The sequence below is a fragment of the Oncorhynchus mykiss genome, chromosome 17 (assembly GCF_057628025.1).
Source record: "Oncorhynchus mykiss isolate SJ-2025 chromosome 17, ASM5762802v1, whole genome shotgun sequence".
In the NCBI taxonomy this organism is placed as follows: Eukaryota; Metazoa; Chordata; class Actinopteri; order Salmoniformes; family Salmonidae; genus Oncorhynchus; species Oncorhynchus mykiss.
Window position 1 is genome coordinate 19,083,146 of NC_143038.1, and position 22,103 is coordinate 19,105,248.

Below are 22,103 nucleotides of genomic sequence, written 5' to 3' on the forward strand. Positions count from 1 at the left end.
CATATTACAATTTTTACAATAACCACGTTTCCATCCAGACTTTTTATGCTAGTAAAGTCCATCTCGGGTTAATGAATGTCATGACAGGCCTGATGGAAACATGACATTTGTCGGTAAAACTTTCCAAATGTCGACAAAATAAAATCCACTAGTCAAGGTGGTATCTTTTTGTTTCAATAAAATGTATGATGTGCGAAATGGTGGCGGAAACTCCTTTATGCGCAAATATTTATATAATAATCATCTCGAAGTCAACTTGGAGTCACGGAATCAAATCAAATCAAATTTTATTTGTCACGTGCGCTGAATACAACAGGTGTAGTAGACCTTACAGTGAAATGCTTACTTACAGGCTCTAACCAATAGTGCAAGAAAGGTATTAGGTGAACAGGTGAAGAAATAAAACAACAGTAAAAAGACAGGCTATATACAGTAGCGAGGCTATAAAAGTAGTGAGGCTACATACAGACACCGGTTAGTCAGGCTGATTGAGGTAGTATGTAGATATGGTTAAAGTGACTATGCATATATGATGAACAGAGAGTAGCAGTAGTGTAAAAGAGAGGTTGGAGGGTGGTGGGTGGGACACAATGCAGATAGCCCGGTTAGCCAATGTGCGGGAGCTCCAGTGTTGAGGATCAGCGTGGCAGATGTGTTGCTACCTACCCTCACCACCTGGGGGCGGCCCGTCAGTAAGTCCAAGATCCAGTTGCAGAGGGAGGTGTTTCGTCCCAGGATCTTTAGCTTAGTGATGAGCTTTGAGGGTACTATGGTGTTGAACGCTGAGCTGTAGTCGATGAATAGCATTCTTACAAGAGTTGTTTGGTATGTTGTTTGGTCCTCCCAATACGACTAAGAAATGCATGCAGTTTATTAGGCTACAGATTAAATAAATGATAATGAACTTCACAGGGTGGTGAAAGTGCATGGTGATGAGCTCCTTTCCAATAAGTACAGAGGGTCTTACTCTGGTGACATGATGATCGATGCATGGTTGCCATTTAACAGATAAAAAGAATCTTGCTCTTTTGTCCATAATATTTAATCATGTACTGTATGTAGCCTACCTGCACTGTATCTATGAGATGTTGGCTAGAGCGTACATGCCAAGACCAGAGTGTGCACATTCTATATATGACGCAACATATTAAACAAAATCCATGTGACAAATCCATCAGTAGGGTTGAAAATGCAATGGAAACCCATTGGAATTTTATGACAAAAGTTATTTTTATGTGCACTACATACTCAAATGGCGACGCGTGTACAACGCGTGTACAGGCGTGTACAACGCAAGACTTGGCGTCTACCCAGATTTAGCGAATTAGCAGTAATTTACTTAGTTCTTAGTTTACTCACTCAGTACAGCACTCTATATAGCTGACAAGAACTCCTGGATATTGGCACACAATGCACAATGAGAGATCTTGACAACTTACAACTTCCACTGGAGATCGGGAAGATGCCCCAGGAGACTGAAACATCGCCGAGAGGAAGTGCCGAGGGGGCGGCGAGATTGTAAACAAAGGCGAGGGAAGCGGTGTGGCCTCCGGGCTAGGCAAAAGCTAACCCCACATTGGCTTTCACTACATAGCCTTTTCATCACTAACATTCGGTCATTGGCAAACAAAATGGACGAAATGCGACTAAGAATCATCTCACGAAAAAGGATTATGGATTGTGGCGTCATGATTTTCACGGAAACGTGGCTAAACAACAGCACACCCGACAACACTATTGGGCTAGAGGGGCGCAATGTCTTCAGGGCTGATCGTACTGCAGAAGACTCTGGTAAGACCAGAGGAGGTGGTCTGTGCATTTATGTAAACAAAGCATGGTGTACAGACAGTAACACAATCGGGAGTCACTGCTCAACCAATCTGGAGAACCTGATGATTAGGTGCAGGCCTTTCTACTTGCCTCGGGAGCTTACATCCATTGTTGTTACTGCAGCCTATGTACCTCCGGATGTTAATGCTAAACTAGCAATGAAAGAACTGCAGGTTGCTATTAGCAAACAGCAAACTGCACATCCTGATAGTGCTTTAATTGTATTAGGGGATTTTAAACACTCAAATCTGAAAACTGTTTTTCCCAAATTCCACCAAAATGTCTCCTGTCCCACTAGAGGAGACAATACACTAGACCACGTGTATACAAACATTCCTGAGGCTTACAAAGCCATTCCCCTCCCCCACATGGGACAGTCTGATCACCTTTCACTGTTCCTACTCCCCAAGTATTTACCCCTCATTAAATGCGTGAAACCATCAGTGAGGACAGTCAAAGTGTGGTCAGAGGGGTCAGACTCATTACTACAGCACCAGTTTCAACACACAGACTGGAGATTGTTTGCCACTCAGACCACCCTTTGACTCCCATACGGACATTGAAACATATGCTTCTTCCATTCTGGACTACATCTGCATCAACAATGTCACCAGCCATAAACGAATAAAGACCTTCCCCAGCCAGAAGCCTTGGATGAACAGAGAGGTTCGACTACTGCTAAAGGCACGCGATGCTGCTTTCAGATCCGGCGATGCAGAAGCCTACAGATCATCCATGGCCAACCTAAAAAAGGGAATCAAGATGGCTGAACATGACCACAAACTGCGGATTGAGGAGCACTTCAAAAACAACTCCGACCCTCAACGCATGTGGCAGGGCATCCAAGCCATCACAGACTACAGGCCAAAAAAAACTACCCCCACAGCCAGCGACGTCTCCATCACCGACGAGTTAAACAGGTTCTATGCTCGCTTTGACAGGGACAACAAAGATTCAGCCATCAAAGCTGAGCTCCCCCCAGACGACCTCCCCCTCAGACTATCCATCGCAGATGTGTTGTCTGCACTGAGCAGAGTGAATGCACGCAAGGCTGCTGGTCCTGATGGCGTCCCCGGTCGTGTGCTCAGAGCATGTACTGGGCAGCTGGCCGAGGTGACCTAGGGATCAGCCCCTCTCTCTGTAACTGGACTTTGGACTTCCTAACCAGCAGACCCCAGTCTGTCAGGTTAGACAACTTCACCTCCTCCACCCTGAACCTGAACAACGGTGTGCCACAGGGCTGCGTGCTGAGTCCCCTCCTGTACTCCCTCTTCACCCACGACTGCGTTCATGTACACGGTACATGATCTTCAAGTTCGCAGACGACACCACGGTGGTAGGCCTGATCAGTGGCAATGACGAGTCATCCTACAGGGAGGAGGTCAAGCACATGGCTGCATGGTGAGCTGACAACAACCTGGCCCTCAATGCAAAGAAAACCAAGGAGCTCATTGTGGATTACAGGACGTCTGAAAGCTACAGCCACGCCCCAGTTCTCATTGATGGCACTTAGGTGGAGCATGTGCCCAGCTTCAAATTCCTGGGTGTCTAAATCTCAGAGGACCTCTCCTGGACCCTCAACGCCTCAACCTCCGCCTATCTCCCAAGATCCTGGTGAACTTTAACCGCTGCACGGTCGAGAGCATTCTGACTAACCGAACCACAGTGTGGTTTGGCGGATGCTCCATGGCCGAACGGAAGGCCCTGCAACGGGTGGTGAAAACCGCCCAGCACATCACTGGTACCCAGCTCCCTGCCATCGTGAACTCCATCGTAGAACTCACCGCTTGCGACTTTCATCACAAGCGGTGTCTGCGTAGGGCATGCGGCATCATCAGGGACCCTTCACATCCATGCCACAAACTGTTTGCCCTCCTACCATCAGGCAGGCGATACAGGTCTATACATTCCCACACTAGCAGGCTCAAGAACAGTTTATTTCCAGCTACTGTAACCCTGCTGAACTCTGTGACACGGCACTTGCCATATCCACCCGCCCACCATTTAGTACTACCTATCAGGGGCCTTGTTGCACTACTCTCTTTGCCATCTTCACGGTACTACTGGACTTTGACATTGCTTTGCAAAGTCTGATTAAGGACATAATTCAGTTGTACATGTACATGTCTACCTCGGTAACCTCATTACTGCTATCCCTGCATTTCAGGTGCATACCTCCTTGCACTTTAAATTTGCCTTCATTGCACATTTAGACTTGCCATTTGTACTTGCCATTTGACGTCATTGCACACTTATACATCCCACTTAATAACTTGCACTGTACTTAACTGTTTCACTTGTACATTTTTTGCACTATTTTATTTGCACTTCTGGTCAGATGCTAACTGTGTTTCGTTGTACTGTACTTGTACTTGTTCAATGACAATAAAGTTGAATCTAATCTAATCTAATCATGCATAGCCTTTTATCTGCAACAAGTCAAACACATATCTAGTGGGAAAATGTACCATTTATTGACGGTCCCTAACTAAGGGTGATGGGCTATCCAAAGTCAAACCCGGTTTTGAATAGTTGCATGAAAATCTAGCAAATTAAATGGAAACCTAGCTATTAACCTTTTACTACCGTGGGTTATTACTTTTGCCTCAATCAAACTAGAGCTGAATCAAATGATGAAACTATCGGCCAAACAATTTAAGATTTATATTCTGAAGTTTTTTCAGTGCAATGTGAGTTGTATTACTAACTATGTCAATATAATGTTATTGATCTGTCAGTTTCCCTAGCTAATTCCATGCTTTTCACACAGGCACAGTAATAAACAGCTCTGATGTTACAGGCTTCACTTTTATGGTGCACAGTAGAGATCTGCACTGATCGGTTTCTTCATCCTGCTGCCGCCTGCACCAGCTGTCTTTCTGTCTGACTCCCACCCACAGCCAGCCAAGAAGCCAAGAAGAAAAACAAATCTACTTTGAAACAAAGTACCTCACACACATAGGTATAGGCTTAGGCTTAATTTTGATCGGCAATTTTCAGTTTGCATCCCAATATTACACTTTATATACATCACAGAAGACTGAAATATAACAAAACTATTGACATAAAAACACCTGTTCTGCTATCCGACGGACTATTACTATAATTTGCATATTCTGAAGATAAACTTGGCTGTCATAACATTTGGGCAGTATTTGAAACTCGGAGCCTCCGAGTTAAAATGAACTTAAGTTATTTGTGTAGCGCTTCTTATTGGTTGATTCTGGTACTTTCAAGTTGGAAACCCGGAGCTCATAATTCTACAACGACTAGTAATATCCGGGATCCTTGGTATGTCCCTACCCTAAACCCTAACACTAACCTTAACCCCTGCTCTAGCCTTAAAGGGTGACAGTACTTCTTGATTTGGCCTAATTTTAGATTTTGTTCATAAAAAAATGCTAGCGGCATTCAAACATGAGTTGGTTTCGGGGTTTGGCTTGATGTGGGTGTCTCGCATGTGTTTGCAGGTGGAAAGAGTTAGCCAAATGATTTAGCCAATTAGCTTCAACTTTGCAAAATTGGTTAGACTTAGGATAGCCTATCTCCAGTGCTAGCGAGGAACCGTCAATAAATTACACAATGTAAAAGAGACAATATTTTCACGTTGCACACTTTTTAGTTTTCTCATTTAATTTTTTAAAATTTGTAATTGAATTTCTACCATTTATAGCTGGTTTGAGGTTAAGTCATTTAAATTTGGAGCTATTGAAATTTTAACATATTGTCCCATGTACATTGTGTAATTTACACACTAACGGGATATCCAAAGTGAAACCAAATGTTCCACGGGTGTTACGATCAGGTCGCGTGCAACTTGTTATAGGCTTGGGGTCTTGCTCGATTTCGTTTTAAATTTCGAGGTTGGTTCTGTTTGGGTGTGGCTTGCCGTGATTGGAATCTTCCTCATTTGTCAGGATGTGTTGCACCTATCGCATCGTTAGTCAGTCATTAGTTTCACCTATGCTGGCACAGGTGATATTTAAGAGCAGCTGGCCCATTGCTCCAGTGGGAATGAGAGATATTGGAAGAGCTTGACTGCTGTTTAGTGGTTCCGCACTGAGTTTGTGAAAAACATAGCCGTTTATCTTTTCCTCTTTGGTTTGCTCCACTTACTTTTTTATTCCATATTATAAGTTGGTGAGGGTTTTTATTTTGGTTTGCCTTTTCTGGGGCAAATTTAGTGGGCATTCATGGTGGGTGTCTTTTACAGACCCAGTTTCTTGCTGCTAGTCCACTTTCAGTGAAAACCCCCTTCAAGTGTCTTTGAAAAGAAACCCCACCTTTTTTGTTTTGGTTGTTAGTGACTCTTTGTTAGTTCACCCTTCTTTTTGAGCACAAACATTTTTGGTTTCTTGTTTGGGAGTGTAACAAATTGGGGGCTTGTCTGGGATATTGTTTCCTATGAGCATAGTCAGGGACGCAACTTTCACTGGGGTTGGTGTGTTTTAGGACCATGCAGGTGCCTCCGAGCAGTCAAGTAGGCTGTTTGGAGTGTTTATCCAACTGAATTTAGGACAATGAGGACACCTCAGGGCAGGCTGACAGGCTGTGTGAAGACAAAGCTTCTGGAAGACTGGCTCGACCAGCATGGGCGAGTTGAGCGTAGTTCAGTGTACGCGTTGTGCTCTTTCACCGAGTTGTGAAAGGAACAGAAACTGGCTACTCTTTACTTGACTGATGTAGCTGGCAAGGTAACTGCTGTTTACCTTAACAGGTGAAAAAATATATATTAGTGTTTATTTGCTGTGCTGAGCTAGTATTGTAACTGACATGTAATGTTAGCTAATGTTTCATCCCCTCTCGACTGCGGTGAATGAATAAGCTACACTAGTGAGTAACTACCACAGCCAGGTCAGCTCTAGCCTCTTATCTGTCAGATTGCGATATGAGATATTATTACTAACAGCAGTTGTTTGTATGGACATGTTTTGTCACGTTTTTCCAGTTGATGTACCGTTAGAGAGAGCTGGCAAAAAGTTGGCTTACATTAGCTATTACTTTTGCCTCAATCAAACAATGAAACAAATGATGAAACCATCGACCAAAGGATTGAAGATTGATATTCGATTGTTTTTTCAGTGCAATGTGAGTTGTATTAGTAACTATGTTAATATAATGTTATTGATCTGTCAGTTTCCCTAGCTAATTCCATACTTTTCACAGTAATAAACAGCTCTTATGTTAGTCTTCACTGTCATGGTTCACAGTTGAGATCTGCACCGAATTCTTCATCCTGCTCCCATCTGCACCAGCTAGCTTTCTGTCCGACTACCACCTGCTACAGGCCAAGAAGAAAAATACATTACAATGATATATTTTACTTCATAAGGACTGAATGCTAAGGCTACCAAGCTTGCTAGGACAAAGAGATACAACTTCAATTAGCGTGTGAAGCGAGAGGTGTCGAAGCCTTTGAGCCCAACAAATGGCAGGCTACCCCACCCAAATCGAGGCCTTGAAGCCCCCTCCTGCTGTTCAGAGACTGGCATTTTATACAAGAATTCTGCCTCCAGAAATTAAAGCTTCTCCCAAGTGGGTGTGACACCTACTCCTGTTGCCTGCTGCACTGCTGCTTGGATTCCACCTGGCGATCTGTTCACCATCTGCCCTGGTCATCTCCCCCTGTCTGGTACAGGTACCCCCACCACCCCCTTTCACTCGCCTCCAGCACACAGGCACTGTTGGGGCGAGTGACTCTGAATTTACAATGGCTAGCCCCAAGTCATTATTTTTTTTTTCTTGTGTATTTTGCTATTTGCCTCATGACTCCTGCATGCTTTGTTGACAATGTACTTTCTATACCCAAACGTGGGACAGACTGTTTGTTCCCACACTCGGGACTCTAACTCTATTGGTTACACAGATTTTGGCCTCCCATTCCATTCTAACCACCTCTCGCCGGCTTTGTATTCATGTTACCTGATGAAATTGCTGTCCAATTTGATCTTGTTGCCATCTGAAGCACATTCAGATGTCATAAATCAGCACTGCAGAGCTCTCTCTGTCCTCTGCTGTGCCCTGATTGGATTACTGTTGATTATATCTGGACATGTGCATTTACACCCTGGCCCATCTACTGTTGCTAGCCCCCATTCTGACTTGTGCTCTGATATCTGCTTCACTGATTTGTGCTCTCGTAAAAGCCTGGGTTTTCTGCACGTTAACACTAAAAGCGTGTTACCTAAAATGGATCAACTGAAAGTGTGGATTCACAGCTCCAATCCAGATGTGTTGCTCATTACTGAGACGTGATTAAGGAAGAGTGTTTTGAATACTGACGTTAACCTTTATGGTTATAACCTTTTTCGGCAAGACAGATCTTCCAAAGGTGGGGGAGTGGCAATCTTTACCAAGGATCACCTTCAGTGCTCGGTTATCTCCACCAAGTCTTTCCCCAAACAATTTGATTTGCTGGTTTTAAGCAATACACTTTCAAATAGCTCTGTTGCTGGGTGCTATCGTCCTCCATCAGCACCGGCCTGTACCCTACCTGCTCTAAGCGCTCTCCTCGCCCCTTACACTAAGTCTGAATTTGTCCTGCTAGGTGACCTAAACTGGGACATGCTTAAACCACCTGACCAAGTCCTAAAGCAATGGGACTCCCTAAATCTTTCTCAGAGTATTACCATGCTTGCTAAAAAACTTTAATGAGCAAGCCTTCCTTCATGAACTGGCCTCTGTAAAATGGTATAGAATCAGCTTGATCCCCTCTGTCGAAGAACCTTATTTAAAAAAATATATTTTCAGAGGTATTGTTAACAAACACGCCCCCATAAAGAAAATGGGAATTAAAAACAGGTTCAGGCCCTGGTTCAACCGTGTTCTTGCAGAGTTACTCCACCTCAAGAATTTCATTTGGCGACAGGCTCGGCACACGCATACTCAATCTGACTGGCTCTCTTTCAGAAAAATGAGAAATACTCAAGCTATCCGGAAGGCCAAAGTTAGCTACTTAAATGAGCAGTTCTCTCTCTGTGAGTCTAACCCCAAGAATGATGGAAAATGGTTAAAGACCTGGAGAATAAACCCTGCCCAGCTGCCCATGTCCCTTAATGTTGATGATGTGGTTGTTACTGACAAGAAGCACATGGCTGAGCTCTTTAATCACCACTTCATTAAGTCAGGATTCCTATTTGACTCAGCCATGCCTCCTTGCTCGTCTAACATTTCCTCATCTCCCACCCCTTCTAATGTTGCTACCCCCGATGCTTCTCCCTCTTTTTCCCCTGCCCCGCTACAAAGTTTCTCCCTGCAGGCAGTCACTGACTCCGAGGTGCTAAAGGAGCTCCTGAAACTTGACCCCAAGAAACCATCTGGGTCAGATGGTTTAGACCCTTTCTTCTTTAAGGTTGCTGCCCCTATCTCCAACATTTTTAACCTGTCAGTAATCAACTGACTGGCTTTCGTCATGTCTACAGTACTCTCTCTGGTGTGCAATCTGGTTTCCGCTCAGGTTATGGATGTGTCTCTGCAACCTTAAAGGTCCTCAATGATGTCACCTTTGCCCTTTCAAGTAAGGTTGTGCTTCTATATTTATTGACTTGGCCAAATATTTTGATATGGTAGACCATTCCATTCTTGTGCCCTCGCTAGAAGCCTGTATTTCAGACATAAGGAAGTGGATGGCTGCAAACGTTCTACTTTTAAACTCGGACAAAACAGAGATGCTTGTTTTAGGTAAAAAGAAACAAAGAGATCTTCTGTTGAATCTGACAACTAATCTTGATGGTTGTACAGTCGTCTCAAATAAAACTGAAGGACATCGGCTTACACTGGACCCTAATCTCTCGTTTGAGACATATCAAGACTGTTTCAAGGACAGCTTTTTTCCATCTACGTAACATTGCAAAAATCAGAACTTTCTGTCCAAAAATGATGCAGAAAAATTAATCCATGCTTTTGTTACTTCTAGGTTAGACTACTGCAATGCTTTACTTTCCGGATAAAGCACTAAATAAACTTCAGTTAGTGCTAAATACGGCTGCTAGAATTCTGACTAGAACCAAAAAATGTGATCATATTATTCCAGTGCTAGCCTCCCTACACTGGCTTCCTGTTAAGGCAATGGCTGATTTCAAGGTTTAACTGCTAACCTACAAAGCATTACATGGGCTTGCTCCTACTTATCTTTCTGATTTGGTCCTGCCTTACATACCTACACGTACGCTACGGTCACAAGACGCAGGCCTCCTAATTGTCCCTAGAATTTCTAAGCAAACAGCTGGAGGCAGGGCTTTCTCCTATAGAGCTCCATTTTTATGGAATGGTCTGCCTACCCATGTGAGAGACATAGACTCAGCCTCAACCTCTCAGTCTTCTTTACTGAAGACTCATCTCTTCAGTGGGTTATATGATTGAGTGTAGTCTAGCTCAGGAGTGTGAATGTGAACGGGAAGGCTCTGGAGCAACGAACCGCCCTCGCTGTCTCTGCCTGGCCGGTTCCCCTCTCTCCACTGGGATTCTCTGCTTCTAACCCTATTACAGGGGCTGAGTCACTGGCTTACTGGTGCTCTTTCATGCCGTCCCTAGGAGGGGTGCGTCACTTGAGTGGGTTCAGTCACTGATGTGATCTTCCTGTCTGGGTTGGCGCCCCCCCCCCCCCCCCCCTCCTTGGGTTGTGCCGTGGCGGAGATCTTTGTGGGCTATACTCGGCCTTGTCTCAGGATGGTAAGTTGGTGGTTGAAGATATCCCTCTAGTGGTGTGGGGGCTGTGCTTTGGCAAAGTGGGTGGGGTTTTATCCTTCCTGTTTGGCCCTATCATCGGATGGGGCCACAGTGTCTCCTGACCCCTCCTGTCTCAGCCTCCAGTATTTATGCTGCAGTAGTTTATGTGTCGGGGGTCTAGGGTCAGTTTGTTTTATCTGGAGTACTTCTCCTGTCTTATCCGGTGTCCTGTGTGAATTTAAGTATGCTCTCTCTAAATCTCTCTTTCTTTCTCTCTCTCGGAGGACCTGAGCCCTAGGACCATGCCTCAGGACTACCTGGCATGATGACTCCTTGCTGTCCCCAGTCCACCTGGCTGTGCTGCTGCTCCAGTGTCAACTGTTATGCCTGCGGCTATGGAACCCTGACCTGTTCACCAGACATGTTACCTGTCCCAGACCTGCTATTTTCAACTCTCTAGAAACAGCAGGAGCAGTAAAGATACTCTTAATGATCGGCTATGAAAAGCCAACTGACATTTACTCCTGAGGTGCTGATTTGATGCACCCTCGACAACTTCTGTGATTATTATTATTTGACCATGCTGGTCATTTATGAACATTTGAACATCTTGGCCATATTCTGTTATAATCTCCACCCGGCACAGCCAGAAGAAGACTGACCACCTCTCATAGCCTGGTTCCTCTCTAGGTTTCTTCCTAGGTTTTGGCCTTTCTAGGGAGTTTTTCCTAGCCACCGTGCTTCTACACCTGCATTGCTTGCTGTTTGGGGTTTTAGGCTGGGTCTCTGTACAGCACTTTGAGATATCAGCTGATGTAAGAAGGGCTATATAAATAAATTTGATTTGATTTGTGGGCCGGCTAAAGAGTATTGGTGTCTCTGGGGTGTCTTTGGCCTGGTTTGCTAACTACCTCTCTCAAAGAGTGCAGTGTATAAAGTCAGAATCTGCTGTCTCAGCCACTGCATGTCTTATACTCAGCTGGCCCCTCCCTGGATGTTGTGTTAAATGCTCTACAACAAAGCTTTCTTAGTGTCCATCAAGCTTTCTCTACCCTCTGAACACCTTCAAAACAAAGGTAATGTGGTTTGGTAAGAAGAATGCCCCTCTCCCCACAGGTGTGATTACTACCTTTGAGGGTTGAGAGCTTGAGGTAGTCACCTCATACAAGTACTTGGGATTATGGATAGACGGTATACTGTCCTTCTCTCAACACAAATCAAAGCTGCAGGCTAAAGTTAAATCTAGACTTGGTTTCCTCTATTATAATCACTCCTCTTTCACCCCAGCTGCCAAACTAACCCTGATTCAAATGACCATCCTACCCATACTAGATTACGGAGATCGACAGGTAAGGGTGCTCTCGAGCGGCTAGATGTTCTTTAGCATTCGGCCATCAGATTTGCCACCAATGCTCCTTATAGGACACATCACTTCACTCTACTCCTCTGTAAACTGGTAATCTCGGTATATCCGTCGCAAGACCCACTGGTTGATGCTTATTTATAAAACCCCTCTCAGGCCTTACTCCCCCCTATCTGAGATATCTACTGCAGCCCTCATCCTCCACATACAATACCCATTCTGACAGTCACATTCTGTTAAAGGTCCCCAAAGCAAACACATCCCTGGGTTGCTTGTCTTTTCAGTTCGCTGCAGCTAGTTACTGGAACGAGCTACAACAAACACTCAAACTGGACAGTTTTATCTCAGTCTCTTCATTCAAAGACTCAATCATGGACCCTCTCACTGACAGTTGTGTCTGCTTTGCATGATGTATTGTTGTCTGGATGCCTTATATGGAATATTGTGTGACAAAAAAAAAGAGTCTGTTATTGAAAACATCAAGAGAGATTTAGGCAATCCCACGTAGCTCTGCAGTACTATTAGGCCTATGATATGAATTATATGGAGGGTGTAATGTTTCTGTGTGTTAATGTGTATGTGCATGATTTCTCATTCAACTTTTGATTTCCAAACCTTTCCCTTGAGACATTAAAAAGAGGAAGTTGTGTTGGGGAGAGAGTTGAGTTATTGAGTAGACTGGTGGGGGTCGGGTGTGTAGGCGGCTCAGGTTGGCTGGGCCGTCTGGCTGAAAATTGATATAGAGGATGTCTTAAAGACAATCAAAAGTTGTCTTTGTACTTTATTTGTAAGAGTTGTTCATTTGTTAGGCTATTGGTTAAATGTGCAACAATATTGAATTATCATGGATCTAGTTCAGGTTATCAATCATTTAAACTCTTACCCCAGACCCCCTGCCAAGTTATGTCCCCCTCTGCAAATAGCACTGCTGGGTGATTTAAAAAAAGTAATAACATTCTCAGCAAAAATAATTATTTTTCATTTACAAGATGTAGAATCTATTAAAATAGAAATGTTCAGAACTTTTGTGAGGCATCACAGCACTGGATGGTGTTCAGAGATAGATGGGAGGGGTTGAGTGGAGCGTAAGGTTAGGGTGAAATAATAATATGTGGGGATTGGGAATTATGCAGACAATCACATTGATGGAAGCCTCAATCTATCTGCAGTATTAAAGCTGATCTACACCCCCCCACCCCCGAAATTTACAATAAATAAATCACCTACTCTGAAACGCTACTGTGCCCTGATACTGTATTTTAGTGTTCAAAATACACTTTTGTGGTACAGTTTACGTCACTGACAACCACTCAGAGGTTATAAGATTGGTGAAATAATTTTCAGTTTCAAAAACACAAAACAATGTACTAAGATGTAAGTTGGGAGATGCTAGATAAATGTATTACGGCAAACCTGATCGTCATTACCATGCATTTTGACATCAATGTAACCACTGCCCAGTCAAAAGCAGTAGTCAAAGAGTTGCTCGCTGCTGCATTGGTGGAGGTGGAAATCCTCCCAATGAGAGAGACGGATGAAAAGGTTGCTCCCTTAGATGTGCAACTGAGGGAGTTAGAACTAAAGGCAAAGATGGAGAAACCGAAATTAGAGTTGGAGCACAGGGAAAGACAAAAAGAGCGACCAGCCAAACAAGAACAAAAACGTGAGCATGCCTTTTGATTAAGAGATTTGGAGGCACTCCAAAACCAGTCAGGCCATCATGCACCCTCGACAGAATTCAATATTGGTTAGAGCAGCCAGCTTGTACCTCCTTTCAACGAAAAGGAGGCGCACATAGATTTTACTCTGTTGGAGCGGATTGCAACATTCCTAAAATGGCTGTGCGATACCTGGTCACTGCTCCTCCAAAGTGTTCTTATGGGAAAAGCTCAGAAAGTGTACATTGCTATCCTTCGGAATTACAAGTGTGTCCCCGAGGCACACAGACAACAATTCCCTAAATTACGAAAAAAAAAGATTGCAACGTAATGTTGAATTCGCAAGGGAAAATGCATGTCTATTTGATCGGTGGTGTGGTTCTCAAGAGATCAAGGACCTTGAAGATTTAAAGACATTCATACTGTGGAAAAGCCCACTGTTGATCAGCACGTGTTTTTGGCAACCACCGTTTGCGCAGTTATAAGTGCGCCATTCCACCTGATACAAGCCTGCATCTGTCAGCAGCTCCAAATCGACTCAGGAAACTACGCGTATGTCGCGCGTCCAGTGGTGACCTTTCATTCAGGGTAGGTGAGCCCCACCCTTTTTGAGCCCCACATTTTTTTTAAAAACTCAATGATATTTTGGCATTAACACATATCAGTTTGCAAACAATGTAAAAATAAAAAATATATATCATTGAGTTAATAAAGCCTCATATGGACATGGTCTCTTTTTTTGTTTTCTTGAGTAAGGCAGATCCAAAATACAGGTGTATCGGCCTAGCTCAGTGCTTTCTGTGGTGGTGGGGCAAACCAGCAGAAAATACGGAGCGTTGCGCCGTGATTGACTCAGTGTTCTGTCAGTCATGGGGACACTACCTCACCGCCAAGTCTAAGGTTAGACCTCGAAAATTTTAGCCCCTTGGGTGCTGCCATAGAGTTACATTAGAAATGCCGATCCAAGAAGGCTCAAGGTCATTGGCCATAGATAAAATGACGCCAAATCACGTTATATGTACAATAGCTTAGATTGGACTGATCATGTCAACATCATACTTCCAAAATCTTAGCTAGCAGTCATCATTATGAATCAAGTCGACAATCTACTGGCAAATCCTTTTTAATCATTGTCATATGAAGAGAAATTATAGAGAAAACGGATCGGTGCTCATCGGCCATTGGACATTACACAACAAGTTGGAAATTGCAAATATGGCCTGTGTGGTTCCAAATCTGGGATTAAGGGGCTCTTTTCCAACGTTGGCCATGCTGTCAATGAAGCATGATTTGTGCCACTCTTAAAACAACGGTTAACTTGGCACAGCAAAAACCTGACTTCAGTGAGTTCAAGACAACTGGGAAGTTGGGAATAAACAAGCTCCGACTGGGAAAATAAGTTTTGAATGGTCATACAAATTGGAAATGTAAATCCGGCCTCTTTCTAGAGCTTTGACCTGAAGATCAATGACGTCATTGTGATTGGACCTTGTTTTTAGTTCCCAGTTGTTTTGAAAGCACCATAAATCCAGACAATGCCAGACATTGACACAATTTGCCCACGAAGAACCACCGCATCACCTTCCTGTTCAAGTGAGCACAGCACAAAAAGGTGAATCCAAAAATGTATTGTATGCTACTTGTCGTGGAAATTTCCTGTATTACCAAATCATGAGAGAGCAAACCACACACAAGTCAGAGTTATCATAAAGTCCATCTTTAATTATATGAGCTTCACCATAGCTCTGTGACTCTCAGATCAATTCAGTGTCTATAAATGAATTCACTGAGAGTGCTCACAAAACAGTTCTTAGTATAATTTATAGCCAAGACACACCCATCTCAACTCACATGACGAATAACAGATCTTAGGAACATTACACAAAGGAATATTTACTTGAGGAGGAGTATCCCATAGCTAGATAGCATTAGCTATAAATTATTGTTCAATTTGGTCTCCTAAACAAAGTTATTATCTTGTTCTTGGTACCACTTAGGACCAAAACATTACCTCATCCAATGGCACATATCAATAGTCAATTATAGATACTCATGTCTTAAATATACCCGCCAATGGACAAGATCAGAAAAGACAGTGAGCCTCCTAGGCCATATACTAAATCAAGATAAGGGTAACCTCAGAGGGGACATGTAATAGTTACAGGCACATTCCCATAAGAAGACAAGCCTGACCTCTCCCCTCTCTGGGGCCCAAGTACCTTTTCCCACATAAGCATTATTATGTAAATAAAACATCTTATTTATCAATGTTAACTAACTAATTCTGATTCTGCTACCACATACTGCATAAATTATGTAATATGCCAGGAAGTTACAGTTGAAGTCGGAAGTTTACATACATTTAGGTTGGAGTCATTAAAACTCGTTTTTCAACCACTCCACCAATTTCTTGTTAACAAACTATAGTTTTGGCAAGTCGGTTCGGACATCTACTTTGTGCATGACACAAGTCATTTTTCAAACAATTGTTTACAGACAGCTTATTTCACTTATAATTCCGCTAACGCTAAGTTGACTGTGCCTTTAAACAGCTTGGAAAGTTCCAGAAAATGATGGCATGGCTTTAGAAGCTTCCGATAGGCTAATTGCCATCATTTGAGTCAATTGGAGGTGTACCTGTGGATGTATTTCAAGGCCTACCTTCAAACTCTGTGCCTCTTTGCTTGACATCATGGGAAAATCAAAAGAAATCAGCCAAGACCTCAGGAAAAAAATTGCAGACCTCCACAAGTCTGGTTCATCCTTGGGAGCAATTTCCAAATGCCTGAATGTACCACGTTCATCTGTACAAACAATAGTGCACAAGTATAAACACAATGGGACCACACAGCCATCATACCATTCAGGAAGGAGACGCGGTCTGTCTCCTAGAGATGAACGTACTTTGGTGCGAAAAGTGCAAATCAATTGGAACAACAGCAAAGGACCTTGTGAAGATGGTGGAGAAAACAGGTACAAAAGTATGTATATCCACAGTAAAACGAGTCCTATATCGACATAACCTGAAAGGCTGCTCAGCAAGGAAGAAGCCACTGCTCTCAAACCGCCATAAAAAAGCCAGACTACGGTTTGCAACTGCACATGGGGACAAAGATTGTACTTTTTGGAGAAATGTCCTCTTGTCTGATGAAACAAAAATAAAACTGTTTGGCCATAATGACCATTGTTATGTTTGTAGTAAAAAGGGAGGCTTGCAAGCCTAAAAGCACCATCCCAACCGTGAAGCACGGGGGTGGCAGCCTCATGTTGTGGGGGTGCTTTGCTGCAGGAGGGACTGGTGCACTTCAAAAATAGATGGCATCATGAGGAAAGAAAATTATGAGATGTTGCTTCAATATATCCTCAAGACATCAGTCAGGAAGATAAAGCTTGGTCACAAATGGACAATGACCCCATGCATACTTCCAAAGTTGTGACAAAATGGCTTAAGGACAACAAAGTCAAGGTATTGGAGTGGCCATCATCAGGCCCTGACTTCAATCCTATATAAAATTTGTGGGCAGAACTGAAAAAGCATCTGCGAGCAAGAAGGCCTACAAACCTGATTCAGTTACACCAGCTCTGTCAGGTGGAATGGGTCAAAATTCACCCAACTTATTGTGGGGAGCTTGTGGAAGGCTACCCGTAACATTTGACCCAAGTTAAACAATTTCATGGCAATGCTACCAAATACTAATTGAGTGTATGTAAACTTCTGAAATAAAAGCTGAAATAAATCATAATCTCTACTATTATTCTGACATTTCACATTCTTCAAATAAAGTGGTGATCCTAAAAACTGAGTTTAAATGTTTTTGGCTAAGGTGTATGTACACTTCTGACTTCAACTGTATTTGTACTGTAGCTAAGAAAGTAATACTAAGTGTATATCGTGTAGTAAGATGTTAGTAGCCCATGTGGCTCACCCTAACAATTTGGTATATTTACCCCTCTTAATTTCGCCTTCTGTTCTAACTTGGTGGTGCACATTTACTGTAGCCTATAACCTGTTTTAGAGAAATGTAGTCATTGAAAAATATAAGAGCTGTCATTGTCTGTTTATATTCCCCCTTTATCTTACTGTTCTGACTTGGTGTACAGGGCGAACACTGTAAGAACGGCCCATATTCTGAATTCTGTCGCTGTACATTTAAAAAGTGCCCATCCCAGCTTGTTTGTTAATGTCTTAATCAAAATTATGGATTGCCTCTTATGGACTTGTCCTCGTGTGCCATAGTTTGTACATCTCAATTGCCATTAGAAACCACATTTGTTTAAGTAAGTCAACCATATCAGCCATGTTTTTTTAAAAAGGCAGTAAATGAGGCTGAATTAACTGTTTCGCTGCCAGACAAGGCTCCGCTGATAGCCAGGTGTAGCAGTGGTAAGATGTTGGGACTGCTATTGGGACAGCTTTATGTAGGCCCTAACAGTTTGTGGGCACCGTTTGTCGCTGTTATAGTGCAATTAATGTATTGTTTAGTGTTGTGTTGTGTACTGGCTTTTCTGGCATGCATTTGTTATTTTTTTGCACCACCAAGATTTACATGCTAAAATCGCCACTGCACGCGTCACTACTTCACAGGAGTAGAATTTGAACTTAAACCTTTTTTTAAATAAACATTTATTTTTGGGCAGAAATGCCTTCTGGAACATGCTTTACCAACAAACTTGTATGCCATCTGTAAATACGAATAAAATTGTTAAATTACGAGTATAGTTGGTTTAGCCACAGAAACAGACAGGAACCTTCCCACTGACATGCCGAGGGATGAGTTTGGATTGGTATGCCATGTAGCACATGTCTGTCTATAACAACATGAGCTGCTCAGTATGTGTAGGTAATCCTTTCTAACGCAGCTTGTTTGAAAGATATCACAAAGAACTGCAAAGTGTTGCTAATGCTCTTCACTTTCTGGAGGACTGAGTTTTGAAATCAGTGGAATGCCCTGTGGAAGCAGAGTATAATAGTTATTGAGATGGAGAAAATATAGGGGTTTGATTGTAAATATGAGGAGGGAGTCGAAGAGAACACACTGTTGTATAAAACACGTCTCCCAGGATTACATCTTCAAACTAAGGGCAACCATGGCATCCGTGACAGAGAGGGAGAAGCGTTCATAAATGTATACAGTTAAGAGAGTTTAGCTAGCTATATTTTCAGATATTATACATTTGAATTTTTGTCAGTCATTTTCATTGCAAGTTGAAGAGTATTGTTAGGTAGCTAACGTTAGCTGGCCAGCTGGCTCTCTAGCTAACGTTATGTGTATGATCTGTATAGTAATATTATTTGTATCTCAGAGCCATTTGCATTGCTAGTTGTAGCCTAATGTTAGCTAGCTAGTAAACATTGAACCTAGTTGGTTAGCTTTAGCTACCTGTAGATTCATGCAGGGTAGTAACGCTATGAGTTGAGATTATGGTTCATTGTTCAGCTTGCTAGGTACATGTCTAAACAAGACTCCACTATCAGCAAACCGGTGAGGGCCCAAAAACGTGACACTTTATTTTTTTTGCACTGAAACATGCAAAAAATCCCTGCAAGGGGGAAATGCAGGTTTTAACTAATTAAACAACAAAGAATATGATTCACATGATCAGTCTGTGTGTAAAATAAAAAAAGTGGTTAATGTGAACCTAACTCACAGCAAAAAAATGAAAGAAAGCAATCCAATGTAATTTGTTGCCTAGACTTTACTGCAAATGACACTCAAGTCTTGAGAAAAAAAAACAGTACACTAATATTGAAGTTAGCCATGACAGCCTTTATAATAGAACGCTTGTGACCACACACAAATATTGCACTTTGGGAAAAAAACATCTTAAAGTAGAAGCATACAGGAATTGTATTTTTGCTCTATTATAGAGGCCACTATAGACAACTATCAAGCGCACAAGGCTACATATGCAAAAATAACATTTTACTGAGTAAAAAAAATAATAATCCCTCACACACACACACAGACACACACACACACACACACACAGACACACAGACACACACACACACACACACACACACACACACACACACACACACACACACACACACACACACACACACACACACACACACACACACACACACACACACACACACACACACGTGTTACTGTTAAGTTCAACACAAACAAAAGCAATAGTTTTGGGCTACACTGCACATTATTACATTGTACACTTTCTGCCTGTGGACATCTGTTCTACAATGTGCCAGCAAAAGTGAGAAAGAGGGAAAGTGTGTGATGTTCCTTTCACCGCTATAGTGGCATCCAGCTTTAGCCAGGCCCAGCTCCAGCTACACTTGATCCCTGAATCCACTTGTTAAACAAGCAACACCTCATTTACACCTAATTCTCTCATTCTGAAAATTAATCACATACTGCAGAGGGAAAACATTAGTTAACAGATAGTGGTTAGTTTGTTAGCTAGTTAATATTTCACATAGATTGCCATGGTCCAGTAAGCAACTAATGTGTTATAACTTGAACGGCGAGGAGTCGTATACCAGTTAATACTATAGCGAATTGGTTACTAATGTTAGCTCATCTGATGTTGTAACGTTAGCTAGCTGTCTGACTTTATTAGCAAGCAAATTTTCACACCATAAACTCAATTATTTGATCAGATAAGTTGGCTAATGTTGCTCAGCATTTCTCTGGCTAGCTAACGAAGAATTCGATCCAACTAACAAGATACTTAACAATGCTAATACTTGTTCCACCACACTTTCTCCCTCACCTCAAACTTTCAAAATGGCAGTAGTTTTTCGGTTACAGCTCATGAAGTACGCTTCTTCACCTTCTCACCCCGGTCTCCGAGGTCAGGCTTCTCACCTAATGTTACCTCTTTGTTATCGTTCAGGGGACGCGCTGCTGTAACTGGCAAGCTACCTTTCCAGAACGCGTGCTGATGCTGTAACTAGTAAGTTGATTCTCTTCTTTCTTCAGTCTCGTATTATCGGATCTACATGAATCAAGTAGGTCACCTATTTTGGATTCAAAATGGCAAATTTCGTCAAAAGGTGACTAGATTGCATCCCTGCACGATGCAAGTAACCATTTCACTGTACTGTTTACACTGTCTGTATCCTGTGCATGTGACAAATAAACATAGATTTTATTTGATATAGTGTGTGTTTACCAGAGATGGTAATGTGAAGAACAACATGACCTGCACCAAAGTCAAATTAGGATATAACGTTAGGCCAACGAGACAGAGTCCAAGTTCTAAAATGTTCTTGAAGAAAGGCCTGCTTTTATTTCGGCGCAATTTTCTGTAATTAGCTTGCCATTAACTTGTAAATAATTTGGAAGTTTTTGACTATGCAAAATTGATTGTCTGCTGTTAATGTATTTTCTGGCCCTGCAAGAGAAATGTAAGATGTCTTTTTAATCATATGAAATGTATTGCATTTATTTCTATCAATCAAGGTGAGACTGAATGTCGACACGGTCCAGGAGAAACAGGAGAGCTACCGGAGGAGAATCAAGACCAAGTGCTATGACATCCGGGCGAATGACTTGGTTTGGAAGAAGGACCAAAGAATGGCGAGACCTGGGAAACCTTGCTGCTCTTTATCTCCTAGCTGGGGTCACCATCTATTAAATGAAGGTAAATATTAAAATCTCAGATAATAACTGTTTGCACACAAAATGACCTGAAGCTAGTTTTAGTTTTCCTAACTCTTTATGCGGTATCCTTTCTTTTTTTTCTATGCCATTAAAATGATTGCATGGCTAATTAAAGACTTTGTTTAAATTAAATCAATCAATAACTGTATTTTTACATACTTGATCTACCTGTAACCTGTGTGTTTGCATCTCTGTCTCTTCCCCTTTAACTCTGCTCCTATTCTCCAGGAGCTAGGGGTTCAGCCTAACACCCAGATGCAGATCCACCTGATGTCCCCCATTACCAACCACCCTCCAACTTTTCATTATATAATCTACAGCTACTCTTACTGGCATTATCTGCTAAGAAAGCTGGCTTGCTTTATCATACTGGGCACATAATACAGTATGTGAGATACACAGATGCACTAAAACACTAGCACTGCAAACACTCAGAACGGAGAGCAGCAGTGCCTGGACTTCAAAGGCTCCTTCTTCAAGCCCTCCTACCAAGACTGGCTGCCTGTTGAGAACAAGTGACAGGCAGAACCACCCACACAACACCACCCACCCACACAGCACCCTACTCCTCTCTATTCCACACACCATAATTGAGTGTTTGAGTCTATGATTGCCATGTGAGTGTAAGAAAAAATCTGCACAAAAAGATCAGAGTTTATATTCAGTGTTTAAATCTTAAATATTGCCAGGTTGGTTATCACAGCTGTTTCACAAGGTGTCCATTGTTATTGTTGTATCCTAGGACCTGAAATAGGCACATATACACTCCGTGGCCAGTTTATTAGTTACACCATCCGTTCACGAAAATGGTTCACTACTACAGACCGTGAGTCACGTGGCTTGCTATATAAAGCAGACAGACAGGAATCCAGTTACTGTTTGTTCTATTGAACGTTAGAACGGGCAAAACGAGTGACCTAAGCGGCAGCCAGGTGCGCCGGTTCCAGTATC

The 22,103-nt window shown here is 42.5% G+C and overlaps 1 long non-coding RNA gene across 1 annotated transcript; it reads left to right on the forward strand.

Moving 5' to 3' along the window:
- Window positions 1-20,069: 20,069 nt before the first annotated feature.
- On the forward strand, window positions 20,070-21,749 carry LOC149975852 (uncharacterized). Its single transcript, XR_016487800.1, has 3 exons — window positions 20,070-20,442; window positions 20,952-21,132; window positions 21,381-21,749. It is a non-coding gene; the product is annotated as an uncharacterized LOC149975852 (long non-coding RNA).
- Window positions 21,750-22,103: the final 354 nt, after the last annotated feature.